The sequence below is a fragment of the Schistocerca serialis genome, chromosome 2 (assembly GCF_023864345.2).
Source record: "Schistocerca serialis cubense isolate TAMUIC-IGC-003099 chromosome 2, iqSchSeri2.2, whole genome shotgun sequence".
Classification (NCBI taxonomy): domain Eukaryota; kingdom Metazoa; phylum Arthropoda; class Insecta; order Orthoptera; family Acrididae; genus Schistocerca; species Schistocerca serialis.
The window spans coordinates 454,275,860-454,292,815 of record NC_064639.1 but is presented as its reverse complement, the minus strand read 5'-3'; the positions used below and the strand labels follow the sequence as shown (position 1 = coordinate 454,292,815).

Sequence of the window (16,956 nt, the reverse complement as noted above, 5' to 3'; positions counted from 1 at the left end):
TGCCATGCCTATGTTGTTTGCTATTTTGGGAAGATCAAGTCTCCATCTTCAAGAATTTTACGATGAACAGTTATAACCATATAGCAAAGGATAAGTTACCTGCCTCAGATTGTCCTTGGGATTGTAACATCAGGAAGCCTCTGCATCTGGTAGAGTTTAGTAAAGGACATTGTGCCCAAGAAAAATTTTATTTACTGTAATCGTTATAAATATGTCCAGCCCTCTAACTGAGTGGTTAGTGTGGCTGGTTGCCATGAGGGGGGGGGGGGGGCAGGTTCGATTTCTGTTACTGCCAGCGTTTTTTTTTTTTCAGTCGGAGTACTGACTGGTACGGGATGCACTCAGCCTCATGAGGCCACTAGAGGAGCTACTCGACCTATCAGTTGGGGTTATAAGGTCGGGAAACCCGAAACCGACCAGGAGAGCGGTGTGCTGATCACATGCCCCTCGATATCGCATGCAGTGTCGCCATTGTCAGACGGTGACATGGAGGTGGTCGAGCCTGATTGGCCCGTCTAAGGCCAGAACACGGAACTGTACTACTATATTTTACTTTTGTAAACTTGATTTCGAGAGTACTGCAGAGGAGGAAAACGAAGTGTATTGGTGTGAAAAGATAACCATTGTCGTCATTAGCCTTGATAGTTCTGAGTGTGTTGGTCTCAAGAAGAATGTAGTTGTCTCTGGGTCCTTCCACAGGCCGTACCATATTCTTGATTCAGTGAACAACTTCCTCTGTACCTTCACAAGAAAATTATAATCAAGTGAAAAGGTACAAAACGCCGTAACAACCAGACCAGTTGAAATTCGCATGTGTCATTTTGGGATAACGTAATGGGACGCAAATGTAGTGATATCACCTCCCCCTAAAAAATTCAAAGCTGTGCCCTCAGCAGGCAAGGCAATGCTCATCGTCTTTTTAGACTCCGAGGACCGATACTCCTCAAAATCCTGGAGCATGGACGTTAACAGTGACGTGAACTGTGAGACATTCTGTAGCTTATGCAAGTTCAAAGTCCTTTGCTGCTGACGAAGGAAATGATTCTGCTCCATGATAACACATGTGCCCGCGTCTCCAAGATCACACAAAGTGTAATGGCCAAGTTGGAGTGAGAGCAACTTGAGTATCCGTCCTAAGACCTGAACATGCCCTCTGTGACTTGTTTCATCCTAGAAATAAACATCTCAGAGGCAAGAACTTCAACTCGGACGATGGTGGACTGACTCCTGTAACAGCCACAGGAATTCTGGGAACAGGTAATCCTTCAGCTTGTGAAACAGAGGGATAGTTGACTTCAGTTGTGCCCACAGTATTGTTTTGTACCTCTCCCTTTGAACACTTCTCATGTTAATCATATGCTAGACATAACATCCAACCCGCCTCCATATTACAATAAATATCTCTATGTTCCTGATGTGGATCTGTTCCAGTTAAGTCGCCGAATGAAATCAGGAGAGATGATTTCTTCCAACAACAGGCTCATCAAAGATTATCAGAATTCAGTAACAATGGTATAAATTACATCACACTATTCCTATTCGGTGGATTCTATGGATTATCCATTGGCTTATGGAACAAAACATACACTCTAAAACAAAAAAAAAAAGACTCACCGAGAATAATTATCCGAACGGGGTGGAAATCGGTAGATGTGATGTACACACGCAGACAAACAAATGATTACAATATCAGAAAAAAATGTATGATTTATTCAAGAGCAAAGAGCTTCACTGAGCAAGTCAGTAATGCGTTGGTCCACATCTGTTCCTTATGCAAGCAGTTATTCAGCTTGACACTGATTAACAGAGTTTTTCGGTGTTTTTCTGAGGGATATCGTGTCAAATACGGTCCAACTGGCGCGTTAGATCGTAAAAATCTCGAGATGATTGGAGGACACTGCGACATAATGATCGAAATGTTCTCAATTGGAGAGAGATCCTACGACCTTCCTGCCCAAGGTAGGATTTGACAACAACGAAGTACTAATGTTAACTCTTGAAGCCTCTGTGCTGGATAGTTTTTGTGGTAGTGTTATATTTATGCTTTTCACTATTTTTTGAGAAAAGAGAAAAGTCGATACTGTCAAAGGACAATGGTGAGTACATACATTGTAAAGTAGTTGTAAAAATACCGTTTCTTGAAGAGAACTCTGCAGGATATTTTAGAATTAATCGTCGGATATAATTCTTATAACCCACTTTTATAGTATATTCTGAAAACAGTGTGTCTGCAGGCTGAGTTATCACAGGAATTCATTCTGTGACTCATTAGTGAATGGAAACTACGGAACTAACTATATTCTCCATTTGATCTCAGCTACAGCAGCAATCATGCTTCCATGCGGGCTGCAAACGTAGCTGAACTCAGGCGCTTCATTATTAATACGCACGATAATCTCGATTTTCTTTTTTTTTTAGAAAATGTTTGTTGTAATGAGATGGTTGGCAATTCTTTGTTAATGTTTTATCATCCTTTTGTGACGTGGCTTGATAATAGATTGTTTAAGTCTCTTTGGGAAAGTATTAATGTGAAAAGATTCATTAAATAAGCAATTCAATATATTGATAAGTTCAAACTGAACAACATTTCATTATTTCAGTGCTGGTTTCATCATAAGCACCTGACGATTTTACTGTCGAGAAAACTTCCATTGGAGACGCAGTATGAAGTTGCATTTTATGAAACTTGTTTTGTAGGGCTTTTCTTAGAAACTTTTGGATATCTATTAAGTAAGTGTTCAAACATAAATTATCTACCAGTGATAGCAAAATGTTGTTCAAAGGTCTCCAATTCAGGGACACAAATCAAACACCAGTCTGACGAACAATGCCATAAGAATAAGTCCCTCAGCTGTTCCGCTCCAAGAATAAAGTTGTAACATCCCCTTTGGAAAATTATAAATGAATTTGCTGGTAAACCCCTTACGTTATTTGATTTTCAAACATCTGAGCATTACTGAACGTACTCAGACATTTCTCTCTTTACTTATTCTGATCAACATTAATCTGACGCACAATATTTTTAGCGCAACGCAGTCTGACTTTCAATGATCCCTACAAAAGAATATATGTATCAGTTCATGATATACAGTATTACAAATTTACTCTTTTTGATGTACACACGTCCAGATCGTCCGCTCTCAAAATTCTGCCATCTCTCTCCCCACATCCACCACTGCTGGCGGCTCACCTCCAACTTAGCAACACTACGCGCTGTTCATTTCCAACTGCCCAACACTACCATAGCGAATATTCCAACAATGCCAACCAGCCACAGACTGCACACAGCACAGCCAGTGATTTTCATACAGAGCGCTACGTGACGTTACCAACATAAAAACCTAAACAGCCTACTTACAAGGTTTACAGCCTCTCATATCTTTATGTCACTATCAGCCATCCGTGTTACAAACCTGCGTCTACATCTGAGCTCTGCAATCGGAGATATGTGGTGGAGGGTACATGTCGTACACCCTTCCCTCCTCCAGCCCACCCAACCTGTTGAATTCGGGGATGGTAAGGAAAGGTCAGGTAAGTGTTCACATTTAAGGATTCGTCAGGTAACTACTTATTTTTTGTTGTAAAACCCTAACTGTTTATACATTATTCCGTCAGTTAAGCTTGCATTCATTAATCATTGTAGAAATGAATGCGTTTTTACTCTTAAGACAAACACAGTAAGAGGGAGAATATAAAATCGCACAGGTGGATAACAGTACGCATTTAGTCGGGCAATAGTTTGCTTTTTAAATTCTTCAATAGTGGTCACAGAGAATAACATCCTACAGCTTCATAACCCGAACAGTTTACCTGCCACCATTCTCCACGCTGCATCCAATTATCATCAAAATCACATCCGCTCCTCGGACAAATACATTTTCGTCTGGAATTAATTTTCTGAGGATTTATAAGAAATTTCATTTTTGCAGAATGAGGTTTGTCTGTCCCAGAACATCCTATTTTGTTTTTCTCTCTTCTCTTCGGTTTTCCATCCCCACCTCATTCTTCTGTTTCTGTCCGAGTGTTGGAAGAGGATTTCCGTTTTTTCCGCCTTCCACTTCCTTCTGTCAACTGACGATAATTTTGGCAAAGCACGGATCTCAGAAAAGGGTGAGTGTCTTTGGCATTGCAATCTCAGCTCCCTCTTACAAGTGCCTGGCTGGATTTCCTTCTCTGGACCACTGTTTCTTCTCATATTATTATCCTCGATGGTCTGAATTTCAGTTTCCTCTATTGCCGTTAAAGGAGAAGGAACAAAATTCTCCGCCGAATAAACATGAGGAGAGTATGGTCATATTACCGTTACTTGAAATACTTGTCCTATCTTCACCATTGCTGTCCAACAGCACGCATTTCTGAATAAACCACCGCTGTACACTGACAAATGTATCGTTAGACCCCACCGCATAACAGCAGCTGCTACCACCTCGAAAAGGAAGTACTAAGCAGAATTAACTACGAGTACTATAAATTAAACTGCAGTGACTGGTTTAAGCCACTTAAATTGCGAGGTGCGCGTGTTACACTTTATGCTAACAAAACGGCTTTCTTACCCGAATTCCATGATGAATAAAGCAGTTGTCTGTTCTTTTACGTCGCTACGCATCGTTACAATGGCTGTCCAATGCCTGTTTCCTGCCAAGAGTAGACGACACAGGAAAACTTAGTGTGTTCTCTTCGAAGACGAATGCCCTTGACCAAATTTCCCGTAAGTGGAAGAAGGATTGTTGTATAAGCCTTTAAACTCTCTCTTTTTCCACTCCGGTATGTATTTTTGCACTTACTGGAATCTGGATCCTCGAAAATCTGTGAGGCCCTCCACTTTTCTTGCAGCGTCTGCCAATGAACTTTGTTGAACGTTCCCGTGACGCTCAACAGCTAACTAGAAACGAATAACGAATCACAGAGTAGTTTCCTCTGCCTCTTTTCTTAATCTCACTTTGGTAAGGGTGTGAGACCGAGGAATAGCTCTGAAACATTGGCACAATGGGGTATTTTGTCGACTTCTTTCGAGAGTAAATTACTCTACCTTAGGTGTCTGAGAATCAGAGTCATAGTATAGATTATTAATAAAGATACCTTTTTTACACTTTTCGCTTTCTTCTCTGAGGGATATGACGAGCTGGTCGATCACTAGCCATTGCACAGTCAAAATTTTTTCAGTCAGGTACTAGGACAATTGATACGGGTTAGAAGATATCCCAATTGGGAATATTTTGCAGGTGATTTCCAGTTGCCGCCGTTACCGTAGAACCAAGGTAAACTTTTAGAAAATCTCAGTCTTAAAAAAAAAATAGAACTAGCAAGCTATTTACCTGGAAAGTACTGCTATGTCAACTGTGAGAGTTGTTTGCTGTTGACGGAAGAAATAATTCTCATACTCAATAATCGTGTTGTTTGTACGTGAGTTACGAAAATAAATTAAACGGGAATGTTTTAAGTGAAACAGAGACTTGCTATACAAGCAAGGGACACAAAAATTGTCTCTCCCATGCTCAAGCTATTTTTTTTAATACCTTTCATTCCTTGCTCTGATGGGGAACGAGAGCTCTTTTAGAACCGACTCACTGTCGATGATGTCTTTTAGGATCGCAAGTAACGTCTGCACCTCGTAATATAGGCTGTTTCACCCAAACAGGAACTGCAATTCAATTCATTGTACGAGTGGTTAATTCTAAATAGTACTGTCCCCTTGTCCAAACAGTAGCAGCTGTCTGTCAAGTGATGGAATCGAACGATACATTTATCATTTACTAAATTTTCGTGCACCAACGGCCTTGCCGCAGTGGTAATAACTGTTCCCGTCAGATCACCGACGATAGGCGCTATCGGACTTGGCCAGCTATTTGGATGGGTGACCGTCCGGTCTACCGAGTGCTGTTGGCAAGCAGGGTGCACTCAGCCCTCGTTTGGCTCCGGTCACAAAAAAAGACAATGGCTGGGAGAGCGGCGTGCTGACCACATGCCCCTCGATATTCGCATCCAGTGACGCCTATAGTCTGAGGATGACACGGCGGCCGGTCAGTACCGATGGGTCTTCCAAGACTTGTTCGGAAGTAGTTTAGTTTTAGTTTTTTTAACATTCGTGCATGAGTGTTCTTAACTCTGTGGCGATTTATTCAGAAACACCTACTGCTGGACAGCAACAATAGTTACGATAGCAAAAGTATTTGAAGTAACGGGAATATGATCATAAAATCCTAATAGTTATTCAAAATGGTTCAAATGGCTCTGAGCGCTATGGGACTTAACATCTGAGGTCATCAGTCCCCTCGAACTTAGAACTTCTTAAACCTAGCTAACGTAAGGACATCACGCACATCCATGCCCGAGGCAGGATTCGAACCTGCGACCGTAGCGGTCGCGCGGCTCTAGACTGAAGCGCCTAGATCGGCTCGGCCACACCGGCCGGCAATGGTTATTTGACGGAGAATTTTGCTCCTTCTCGCGCAACGGCAAGAGAGAAAACTCCATTTCAGTCCATCGACGATAATAACACGAGATGAAACAGTGGCCCAGCGAAGGAAACCCAGCCAGGAACTTCTACAGAAGTCTTAGGAAACGTATACATAATAGTTAAGAAAATAATGTATCTTTCCAGAGAATCTGTCTCTGTCTCCTTCACTTCTGTTGGAGACAAATACAAATCTTCTTTTCTTCATAATATCTACAGCAGTACTTTACCGCATCTACAACATACATACTCTGCTTGTAACCATATTGTGCATGGCGGAGGGTACCAGTCATTCCCTGTCCTATTCCACTAGCAAATGGAGCGAGGGAAAACGGACTGCCTATACGCCTCCGTAGGAAGCCTAATTTCTCTTATCTCGTCTTCATAACCCTTACAAGTAATGTACATTCACGGCAGTAGAATAGTTCTGCAGTCAGCCTCAAATGCCGGTTCTCTAAATTTTCTCAACAATGTTTGGCGAAAAGGACGTCGTCTTCCGTCCAAGGATTTCCATCTGAGTTCACGAAGCATCTCGTTGATATTAGCGTATTGATAGAACCTACCTGTAACAAGCTAATAGCACGCCTGTAATTGAACTTAGAGGTTTATTTTCCTACTCATCTGCATTAAATTACATTTTTCTACGTTTACAGTACGCTGCGGTTCATCACATCATTTTTTTGTAAATCCTCCTCTGTTCTCTTGTAGGCAATCAACGACGATATTTTCTTATACACTACAGCGTCATCAGTATACAGTTGCAGGTTGCTGCTCACCTACCTGTTAGATCGTTAGATCATTTATACACATATAAAGAAAACAAGAGCGTTGCTGTCATATTTTCCTGTGGCATTCATGACGATACCCGGGTGTCTGAACACTCGGCGTCCAGGACACCGTACTGGATTCTATTACTTAAAGTATCTTCGTATTCTCGGATCTTCGTTAACAATCTGCAGTGGGAAACTGTCAACTCTACGCTTCTAAGTGGAGAAAAAAGTTTTGAATCACGCTCACAGTTAGCCTGGTTCTTTTTTTTACCGAAAGTCTCTTTCTCATTACCATTTTGACCGTAGGAAACGTTTGCATACCTACGTATTAGAGTTGAAAGTAAATCTGCATTCCCAGTCCGTTTCAGCAGAATCTCCAATCATAGAGGAAACAACGTGGCTTATGTGGACCGTCCAGTTGGACCTTTCAGTCTGTCAACTTGCCCCTAAAGATCATTTCGAGCTTCGACAGTGCGCGAATTGTCCCTTTGCGGAAAGAAGGATTGTCAGTGCGGGAACTTGTGCGCCGAATTGCTGGGTTAACGGCGCCAGGTTCACTTCGCCGACGAATCCAGTATTCCTCTGACACCTGTGTGACCGCCCAGAAATGAATGGAAGAGGCTAAATAATAACGCACGTCCCAGGCATGCATCTCACGCGTCCACCCGGGAGGTGTATCAGTCTTGTCTTCGGTCGGTTTCAGGTTGGGTGTCAAAACGGCTCTTATCTCCATCAAAGGGCCGCGGCGAGTGGCCGCGCGGTTAGAGGCGCTACGTCACTGACTGCGCGGCCCCTCCCGCCAGAGACTCGAGTCCTCCCTCAGGCTTGGGTGTGTGTGTTCTTCTTACTGTAAGTAGTGTGTCGGTCTAGGGATCGATGACCTAAGCAGTTTGGTCCCTTAGAAATTCACACGCATTTGAACATTCATCGAAGGTAATTTGCAGGTTGTGCAGTACCGGAACAAGATCCTCCAGTCTATTGTTCAACTTTACAGTCACGGTTTCGGCGATGCGCGTTTGTCTTTCATGACGATCACGTTAGTTACTAACACCTTCCATAAATCATTTGAACGATTGTGTAATCGAAATAATGGGGAATGAGTCAGTTTACAAGACACTTATACATGAGTAGCGATAACATTGATGAACACATTATTTTGTAGTCCTAGTAATGCAACTACACCTAAAAAGAAAGCTTTTCTTTCTTTTTTTCTTTTTTACAAGCTGTTAGTTTTCAAACAGAAATCCGTCCATGGAATACAATCAGATGTCCAGAAGAAACGATTTCAGGTTAGATTTAAAATTTGCTGTGCTGTCTGTCAGACATTTTATTTTATTGGACGAATGATCAAAAAGTTTTGTTGCTGTTTATTGAACCCCTTCCTGAGCCAGTAACGGCTGTAATAAAGCATAATACAGGTAATATATTCCTCTAGTGTTGAAGGTCCTCTCAAATTGTGGTGGATTAGTTATGACGAATTTCATTAGCGAATATATCTGTAGCAATGGTGCAGTTAACAGTTAAAATTCCTAGTTCCTTAATGAGGTATCTACATGACGTCCGTTTATGAACACCACATATTGTTCTTACTGCTCACTTTTGTGTAATCAGTACTTTCTATCTAAGCGGTGAGTTATCCCAGAAAATTATCCCACAAGACATTTTTAAATGGTAATACGTGAAATGTGTCAGCGAGGTTAATTGGTTTGTTTCCTAGACTAGCAAGTAGCTGAACTAATTTGTTTGAAAAGCTCGGCAATATGCTTCTTCTAGTTCGTTTCCTTCAATATGTACACCCCAAAATTTCCAGCACTCCACACTGTTTATTGCCTCTTGTTAACGTGTTACGTCAGTTGCTGGTACGGCGCTTTTCTCCTTCACAACTGAATATAGTGTTTTTTTTTTCAAAATTAAGAGCGAGTCCATTTTCAGAGAACCATTTAATAATTCTTTGAAAAACAGCATTATTAGTCTATTCCGTAGTTTTCTCTCTAATGATATTTATTATAACATTAGCATTGTCCCCAAAAATGGCAACTATGCTCGTTGAATGTTAAATGAAAAGTCATTCACACATATACAGAATAGGAGTGGACCCCAAATTGGCGTCCGCCGCTCGTGGTCTCGCGGTTGCGTTCTCGCTTCCCGAGCACGGGGTTCCGGGTTCGATTCCCGGCGGGGTCAGGAATTTTCACCTGCCTCGAGATGACTGGGTGTTTGTGTTGTCCTCATCATTTCATCATTATCCAGGAAAGTGGCGAAATTGGGCTGAGCGAAGGTTGGGACATTGTACGGGCGCTGATAACCGCGCCGTTGAGCGCCCTACAAACCAAAACATCATCATCATCATCACCCAAATTGGCAGATTTTATGCTCTTCCAGCATAGTTTGAATTATGCAGCAGAACTTTTTGCCTTCTGTTTGTTAAGCATGATTAACATTAGCTGTGTAAAACGCGATCAATTCAGTAAAACTTGAGTACAAGTAGGCCCTACACAGCGTCCATCTCGAGAAGACCTTTGTCCAAGAGGCAGTAATCAACCGAACAGAATAGCTTGCGACACATGATCACAGGAAATCGATTGAATGTGCTTTGGACTAGATGAATCATGCAATGTGACATCGCAGGAACCCTCTTCACACACTGGGTAACCGTAGGGAGTAGCAACTTTCGATCCTCTTGTGGACAACATGCCAAGAAGGATTCAAGCTTGTTATAATTCACGGCGTGGAGCGCATGATACTGAATGTTAACCAGCAGCATAATTTGATATGACACAGCGCAAAGATTTTCACTTTCCAATAGGCGCCCTTTGTTTTGGTTGTTGTTGTTGTTGTGGTCTTCAGTCCTGAGACTGGTTTGATGCAGCTCTCCATGCTACCCTATCCTGTGCAAGCTTCTTCGTCTCCCAGTACTTACTGCAACCTACATCCTTCTGAATCTGCTTAGTGTATTCATCTCTTGGTCTCCCTCTACGATTTTTACCCTCCACGCTGCCCTCCAATGCCAAATTTGTGATCCCTTGATGCCTCTGAACATGTCCTACTAACCGGTCCCTTCTTTTTGTCACGTTGTGCCACAAACTTCTCTTCTCCCCAATTCTATTCAATACCTCCTCATTAGTTACGTGATCTACCCATCTAATCTTCTGCTTGTTTTTCTTTTACAGTAAAGTTTTTCTTTTTAGTTTTACAAGCTTATTTTTTCATTCCTTGTTCCCCTTCAGTCTAAGCCTACCCACGCTCACAGTGATGCAGGCTGCTCAAGAAAAAGGTTTCGAGCAGTTTATTTCAGATTTTCAGATTAAGGTTCAGTTTGATCATTGTCGTAAAACGCGTAATTTACACTGGCACGCAAATGTTAAGGACAAAGGTAACTTTCGCATGAGGCGTTACTGCCAAGTAACATGGCTCGCCCTAAACTTGGGCCATACATAGAAAGAACTGCAACAGTATAGTGCAGAAGGTAAGTGAATGGAATGTGCTTTCAGACGAAAAGTCGCAGGAACATCTACATCTACGTGATTACTCTGTTATTCACAATAAAGTGCCTGGCAGAGGGTTCAATGAACCACCTTCAAGCTGTCTCCCTACCGTTCCACTCTCGAACGGCACGTGGGAAAAACGAGCACTTAAATTTTTCTGTGCGAGACCTGATTTCTCTTATTTTATCGTGATGATCATTTCTCCCTATGTAGGTGGGTGCCAACAGAGTGTTTTCGCAATCAGAGGAGAAAACGTGATTGAAATTTCATGAGAAGATCCCGTCTCAACGAAAAACTCCTTTGTTTTAATGGTTGCCACTCCAATTCACGTATCATGTCTGTGACACTATCTGCCCTATTTCACGATAATACATAATGAGCTGCCCTTCTTTGTACTTTTTCGATGTCATCCGTTAGTCCCACCTGATGCGGATCCCACATCGCATACTCCAGAATAGGGCGAACAAGCGTGGTGTAAGCAGTCTCTTTAGTAGACCTGCTGCACCTTCTAAGTGTTCCGCCAATGAATCGCAGTCTTTGGTTTGCTCTACCCACAATATTATCAATGTGATCGTTCCAATTTAGGTTATTTGTAATTGTAATCCCTATACATTTAGATGAATTTACAGCCTTCAGATTTGTGTGACTTATCGCGTAACCGAAATTTAGCGGATTTCTTTTAGTACTCATGTGAACAACTTCTCACTTTTCGTTATTCAGGGTCAATTGCCACTTTTCGCACCATGCAGATATCTTATCTAAATCATTTTGCAAGTTCAAAATGGTTCAAATGGCTCTGAGCACTATGGGACTCAACTGCTGTGGTCATAAGTCCCCTAGAACTTAGAACTACTTAAACCTAACTAACCTAAGGACATCACACACATCCATGCCCGAGGCAGGATTCGAACCTGCGACCGTAGTGGTCGTGCGGTTCCAGACTGTAGCGCCTTTAACCGCTCGGCCACTCCGGCCGGCATTTTTATGCAAGTTGTTTTGATCATCTGATGACTTTACAAGACGGAAAATCACAGCATCATCTGCAAACAATCTAAGACTGCTATTCAGATTGTCTACTAATATAGATCAGAAACAATAGAGGGCCTATAACACTTCCTTGGGGAACGCCGGATATTACTTCTGTTTTACTCGATGACTTTCCGTCTATTACTATGAACTGTGGCCTTTCTGACAGGAAATCACGAATCCAGTCTCACAACTGAGGCGATACTCCGTAGGCACGCAGTTTGGTTAGAAGACGGTTGTGAGGAACGGTGTCGAAAGCCTTGGTTCTTAATAGGGTGTGTGATCACTATGGTTTGCAGTGCATGTCCTGAAACTTCCTTCCATGCTGGCCACGAGGTTGATAAGCAGTTCTTCTGGTAGGGCGTTCCACTTCTCCATAAGCGCTGTTGACAATTGCTGGATGGTCTTTGGTGCATATGGACGTACTGCAATATGTCTCCCCAACGCATCCCACACGTGCTCGATGGAATTTAAGTCAGAGGAAGGGGCAGGCCAGTGCATTCGCCTAATGTCCTCCCGTTCCAAGAAGCTCTCTATCAGCGCAGTTCGATTCGGCCACGCATTTTCATCCGTAAATATCAAGTCACGGCTGAAAAGACGCACATGGGGAAGGGTAGGGTGTCGCAAAAAACGTTCACAGGTGAGTATATCGTGTTCAAAGATCTGGAGATCGGTACGCCTGCGCAACATTATCCCTCCCCACTCCATAATGCTTGAACCACCAAAACGATCGTGTTCGACAATTTTGCTGCTTGCATTACGCATTACGTGTCCCTACATCTCACGCCAATATAAACGAAAATGATCGTTTTGGTGGTCCAGTTGTGCTGAAGCATAAAGCTGCATGAGCGTACTGACCTCCAGATCTTTGAAACGGTACATTCACCGGTCAACGTAATTATGACAGTGTATTATTTCCCCGGGTGCGTCTTTTCAGGGATGCATACGGCCCCGACTTTATTTTTACAGATGACAATGCAGGCGGAGAAGCTTGTGGAACAACAGGGTATACCGAGCGAGGTGGCGCAGTGGTTAGCACACTGGACTCGCATTCGGGAGGACGACGGTTCAATCCCGTCTCCGGCCATCCTGATTTAGGTTTTCCGTGATTTCCCTAAATCGTTTCTGGCAAATGCCGGGATGGTTCCTTTGAGAGGGCACGGCCGATTTCCTTCCCCATCCTTCCCTCACCCGAGCTTGCGCTCCGTCTCTAATGACCTCGTTGTCGACGGGACGTTAAACACTAATCTCCTCCTCCTCCTCCTCCAACAGGGTATTCGGCGAATGGACTTGTTTGCCCGTTCCCCCCGACTAAAATTCCGCCGTGTACGTGTGGGATGCGTTGGGCAGCTGTAAATGCGCTGGTGGGAGAATTGAATACCCTACCGCAAGAACTCCTTATCAACATTGTGGCCAGTATTGAAATACGTTGCAGACGATCCACTGCCGAGCGTAGTAATTACACACTCTATTAGGAATCACCGCCTCTTGTAATGTCCATCGGACCATCATGAACCGCTGCGGCTTCAATTGAATTATTTGAGTAAAACTGCGATTTCTGTCTTTCTCATTGCTTATAGCTTTCCGTTACCTTTTGTACTATACAGTCACAGTTCTTTCTGTATGTGGTCCGAATTTCATCGATCCATGTTACTTGACAGTGATACGTTATAAGAAAGCTTCTTTCGATTTTGTTTTGCATACCAATGTATTAGGTAACAACTGGTTGACGGGAGTTATCATTTTCACACCTTCGCTAATACTGACGCATAGTCTGTTTCGAACAGACGAGGAGCTCCACTGATTAGTCGTTTCAGTTTATCTAGCTGTCAGGAATATCTGACATTAATTTATAGTATCACCTTACATAATAGTAGATTCAATAACATAGCCTGTGACCAGAGAAGTAAGATCTGTGTGATATATAATTGGAACATATGAACTTTCTGACAAGAGGCCTCTCATCGTCAGCCGGTTGTAACTAGATTGTCACGATAGCACGTGTATCAGAAACGCGAAATGCAACGTGATAATGAAGCAACAGCCAAGTTCAGGACTGAAGTGTATTTAGCCTAAGCAGAAAAAAAGGTATGTTCTTCCTCGTGGGAATCGTCGTTTCCGTAGTCGGAGAAACAAAAGCGTATACTGGGAAAATGCTTATCAAGGTCAAAATTGCTTTGCGACATATGGGGAGCTAGAAGATCATTCATCATATATAGTAAATACTTAATTAGATTATTAGGTTTTATTGCTAAAGTAAATAAAATGAAAAGCAAATGAAATAGAAACTAGTCGTGATGGAATTCAGGTTATGATGATGGTATAGCATGGCGAATCTCTCTCCCTGTGCCAATTCATAAACTGCGTCACGCAGCAGTTTGTAAGTAGGATACAGTAACCACATAATTCAGGCCATTCGCTAGCTGTTCCCTTTACTAGATGGTTGCATCCTTGCCTTTCTGTACTGCACTCTTAGAAATACGAAGAAAGCGAATCTACCGTTCATACGAAAATGTTAGAATGTTTTCTTCCAAACCGTACGTACACGGGATTGCTGAGAGCGCAGAAAGTACCCACACTACCACCCACCAGTGCCTCGTCCTTTTGATGGACTCCTTTGCGACCGTATCGATAAAGTTGAATATGAGGCAGAAATTCATTTTATTGCTGTACTATGCTACGCTATAGTCTTGTGAGTAGAAATGGCACCATTTTTCGTTATTCTTGTGGAGCCTAGAACTAACTTGGGTGCTCTAATGACCTTGATGGTGATGGCACGTTATACATCAAGTGTCCTTTTGGAGTGATATTTTCTTCTAATGTATTCCTTTAATTGCTAGCTTCTTCCATTTCCCTAGCAATTATGTTTGTCATTAACGAAAATTAGAGAAAAATGAAAGATTTAGCGAATTAAATTTTTCGTGTATACAGAGAAAGATTACTAGAATGCCTAAACATGTCCCGTAGCCTTCGATGTTACTACAGAGCATTGGGGACCATTCCAAAGTTCACTCCCGAGTCTTTGAACACGGAACGATTTAAATTTTTCCCTTCAGTAACGCAGGGTGACAGTTTAAGGAGGAGGGACGAAATCTTCCCCAGGTCACTAGTCAAAATAAGTCTTAATCACTCCAGTGATTCGTTCGGCCGTTGAGTCACTTGTGCGGCCTTCTTATGTCTTCCCCCCTCAGTATCATTTCCGACATCACTTCTAAATGTGAAGTAGGACGTTTACCTGTTATCTATCAGATATACACTGGCCCACTGTTTTTTCTTTATCTGTTATGTAACTGAAACAGTTTGAAATTGCTTCCGAGCTATAGATGCGATCTCTGAGGTTACGACATCCTGCCTGAGAAATAGGGCGCAGAACGTTGACATGACTCGGTTTCTGCTGGGACATACTACTGAGTTTCTTGAATCTCCGGGTTTTTGTTCAAAGACAGTCACTTTTGGCTACTTCTGCCATGCAGTCAGAACATCAGTGTCGAAATATCTGCCATTTTGAGATATCCTCATCCCGCATTAAAGTTTACAATTGATTTACTTATTTTTCATCCGTATTCTACATTTCACATGAATTTAGAAGCCAAAGTAGACAGATGCTTACATGGGAGCCCCACAGTAAAGATAATTTAAAAATACATGCCTGTCCTCGCGGCGCAAGCTGAACCCTTGTGTTTCGCTTTATTCTGAGACATCAAAATGAGACTAATCGGACGTTCTGTAGATGTGCACCACCGGCCGTGCTCAGGATCCCACAGTCGTGTAAGATTCTCCGAATGTAGAGTGTGTCGCAAAGAGTACTTGATATCGTTAGTCTATGAATATCCTGTTTCGCTCGTGACGAGATTGTGAGAAAAATGATTGACTACATGACTCCGCACGCGCTCAGGTTTGTCGTATCTAGTTCTTATAGACATACCACAAGACGTACGGTGTAAACAGGTTTCCCATGTTTAATTGTTTGTGTCAAATATTAATTCTCACAAGAAGATGGTCGTCCATATTTGAAGTACTCCTTGTGAGATCCCTGAGGTTACTGACTGAGGTAGGCGATTGCAAAACCAATAACGTATCTCTGAATTTCTTCGAACTTCTCTTTTAGTCCGATCTGAATAACAGCCTCAAAATTCTAGCAGGACTGAAGACCTGAACCACTTCCCAGGTGTCATGCACTTTCTCACATTTTCTTTTTCGTTCTCTACCCCTAAAGGCAGAACGGCCTAACAGACGAGTAGGTAGTGTGGAAGATGGAGACCCAAATGCGAATATTTGGGACGTTTGCCTTACAACTAAGTGAGAGCCGGAGACGCGAACTACTTTGCAAATTAAATATTGGCAGTAGGTCTCAGACAAAAAACATGACAGTCTGTTGTACGAATAAGTCTAATTGTTTATTGACACTGCCTTTCAAAAATAGTGAAGCACCCAGAAGAGGAAGCGGAAACTTCACGGGGTTGAAATGGTATGTGCTGTTATTGGAATAGCCGCGCGGGATTAGCCGAGCGGTCTTGGGCGCTGCAGTCACGGACTGTGCAGCTGGTCCCGGCGGAGGTTCGAGTCCTCCCTCGGGCATGGGTGTTTGTATTTGTCCTTAGTATAATTTAGGTTAAGTAGTGTGTAAGCTTAGGGACAGATGACCTTAGCAGTTAAGTCTCATAAGATTGCACACACATTTGAACATTTTTTTGTTATTGGAATGATTACAAAATCGAGTCATATACAAAGAAATTACTAGTATAAGCCCATGTATCAGTATGGCGTTGTACTCCCTCTGACCTCGATGCACGCCCTGCTTCGATTGGGAAGGGTGTCATAAAGGCGTGGCATCCTCTCCTGGGCCAAGCTGGCCCACACCTGTTGTAACTCGCCCTTGATATTCTGAATACTGGCGCTGAGACGGAATTGACGTGCGAGATACTGCCAACCTATTGTATCGGGGACACATTTGAGGATCTTGCTGGCCAGAGGAGTACCTCAGCATCAGGAAGACAGTTCTTAGACACACGTGTCATTTGCGGACGAACATTGTCCTATTGAAAAATGGTACTACGATACTGGCGTGTGACAGGTAACATACGGGTATGCAGGATCCTCGTGACGCAACCGTTCAGCTGTCAAGAGTTCCCTCAATCACTACCAGCCGTGACTCGAAGTCCTGCCACTCCCACACGGCGACGCCAGGGGTGACACCGCTGTGCCTCTGCAAAATATTGGT

At 42.8% G+C, this 16,956-nt stretch overlaps 1 protein-coding gene across 1 annotated transcript in view; it reads right to left on the bottom strand.

The window, feature by feature from the left end:
* LOC126457340 (sodium/hydrogen exchanger 9B2-like) overlaps nucleotides 1-16,956 on the bottom strand; it is a 372,728-nt gene that overhangs the window by 161,262 nt on the left and 194,510 nt on the right. The gene's annotated exons all lie outside the window — the stretch shown is intronic.